We start from the raw sequence: 2,564 nt of genomic DNA, 5'->3' as shown, positions 1-2,564 counted from the left end.
TTGAAGTGGGTCTCTTTTGCCTTGGGGGTATGGGTAGAGTCAGATACATGGTTCGCAGCGTGGCAATCGATTCCTCATCAAATTTATTTAAAATATCCTTTTTTTTTTTTTTGACGTCCAGGGAATAAGTTTCCTGTGAAACATTTCCTAATAAAGGAGTTGCCGCGCTTTCTGTCCACAATTGAGATTCCCTGGAGTGATAGTCGGGGTAACTGTGGTTGTACGGTTCGGTGCGTCATTATATTTTTGGTCAGGAATACAAATTGTCGAGGCAGTGCGTTTCGTAACTTTAGCAACTCTAATATGGGAGGCTTGAATCTGTGTGTAGTACAGAACTGCTCATTGTCCAGAGGACTGCCAGTGTCATCCATCAAGTCAATTATCGACCATATACCTTTCTCAAAGCATTCCTTGTAAAACAGAGGTTTGTTGCCATGCAGTACATATCGATTGTTCCAAACTATTATACTGTGTGGTGAGAAATTGTGTACGTATATCATTTTCCAGTATAATAATATTTGTTTATGGAACTCTGAACATTTGACAGGAATCTTGTTGATATCCAAGTCAGAGATAAGCAGAAGACTCAGGCCGCCGACTTTGTTGAATAAGTAGTTTGGAGTACAATACCAGAAAGAACGATGAGGTTTGATCCAGGATTTCAACCAGTTCACCTTCAATGTCCCATTCAAGCAGTCCGACTCTATCACTTTCAGCCCTCCTTCACTTGTTTCTTTCACCATATGTGATTTTTCTTAGATGGTGTGGTCTGTTCCTCCAGATAAAGTTGAAATTGATTTGGTTAACAGATTTTACGAGTTGATTTGGAGCAGCATTGGAATACGCTGGGTATATACATCTGGATAAACACATCCATTTTAGTCAAATATATCCGGCCTAATATTGATAAATCTCTCTGGAGCCATATATTAGAATTAAGCTTTACTTTGATTCAGTTTAGATTCAATGTTCCTGGATTGATTTAACGTTTGGTCCTTGGATAGGAAAATGCTCAAGTATTTTATTTCTGATTTCATGGAAACATCGCTGATTTCCTTTAGTGGCGAGTCATGCAGCGCAAGAAGTTTGCATTTCTTTAAGTTTAATGACAATCCTGAAGCCTTGGAGAATGTTTTGGTTGTTTTCGGCACTTATTGGGACTTGATGTTCATTTTTCAAAACTAAGGTTGTGTCATCTGCCAGCAGGCTAATAACAATTTCAGTCCCCAGCACGTCTAACTTTTGGATATCGTTGCTCTTTTCAACATAAACGGCTAGCATTTCGGTAGCAATTATAAATAAATAGGGTGAGATGGGGCAACCTTGGGGGATTCCCACATCAACATGGAAGCTCGGAGTGGTGCCGCTTGGCAGGGTGACACAGCTATGAATATTCTCATAGAGCCCACGGATCACATTCCTGAATATTTAACCAAATCCAAAATGTTCGAGCGTTGCTATGATAAATGGATGTTCGACCGAGTCAAAGGCTTTAGAAAAGTCCAAGAAGGATATGCGGCCATTATCTTCAATGCGATACGCCTCTAAACCCATCGCTCGCCCCGACTCGGGGAATCCTAGAGCCTACTTGCACCCCCGCCCTAACTTAACTCCCTCACTCGTGGAGCTCCCTGAGCTCCACACATCCCGGAGCATCACGCCGACTCATTCACATTTGAATGATTGTCTTTATTTTATGTCCGCTAGATAGAGGCATCCGCACATGCGCATCAGTGGAGCTTCAGGCCGGCTGAGGCATGGACTGAAAATCATAAAGACATGTGTGATGAGCTAAAAGGAAGATAAGCATATTTTTATAATAAATGTAAGAAAGAGAGGGTAATGCAGCCTCAGGGCGGCACTGGCCCGTGTCTCTCCAAGCCTGCCTTTGGGGGGGGGGGGGGGGGGGGGGCACGGAGCAGTGTCTCCCTGTGCCGGTCCCAAGCCCGGATAAATGCAGAGGGTTGCGTCAGGAGGGGCATCCGGCGTAAAACGTTTGCCAAAACCAAACATGCGAGTCAACCATAACTATACCATACCGGATGGGTCGCGGACCGGGTTAACAACGACCGCCATTGGTACTGATGACCTACAGGGTACTAATGGAAATCGGGCTACTGTGGGTCGAAGAACAAGAAGAAGAAGAAGAGGAGGAGTGCGTGTTCGGAAGCAGAGAGAGAGGAGGAAAGGAAAGAGCCTGGGACTGAGAGTAGGGACTTTGAATATTGGGACTATGACAGGAAAAGGTAGAGAGTTGATGGACACGATGCAGAGAAGGAAGCTGGATATACTGTGTGTCCAGGAGACCAGGTGGAAGGGTAGTAAGGCTAGAAGCTTAGGAGCAGGCTTTAAGTTATACTATTATGGTGCTGACAAGAAGAGAAATGGAGTAGGAGTCATCTTGAAGGAGGAGTTTGTAAGGAACGTCCTAGAGGTGAAAAGAATGTCAGATAGACTTATGAGTCTGAAATTGGAAATTGAAGGTGTGATGCTCAGTGTTGTTAGTGGCTATGCGCCACAGGTGGGATGTGAACCTGAAGAGAAGGAGAAGTTCTGGAATGAGT

The sequence above is a fragment of the Fistularia commersonii genome, unplaced genomic scaffold (genome assembly GCF_037954325.1).
Source record: "Fistularia commersonii isolate RoL2024-O1a breed Wild unplaced genomic scaffold, RoL_Fcom_v1.0 HiC_scaffold_127, whole genome shotgun sequence".
NCBI classification, from domain to species: domain Eukaryota; kingdom Metazoa; phylum Chordata; class Actinopteri; order Syngnathiformes; family Fistulariidae; genus Fistularia; species Fistularia commersonii.
Note: the sequence above shows the minus strand (reverse complement) of the source record.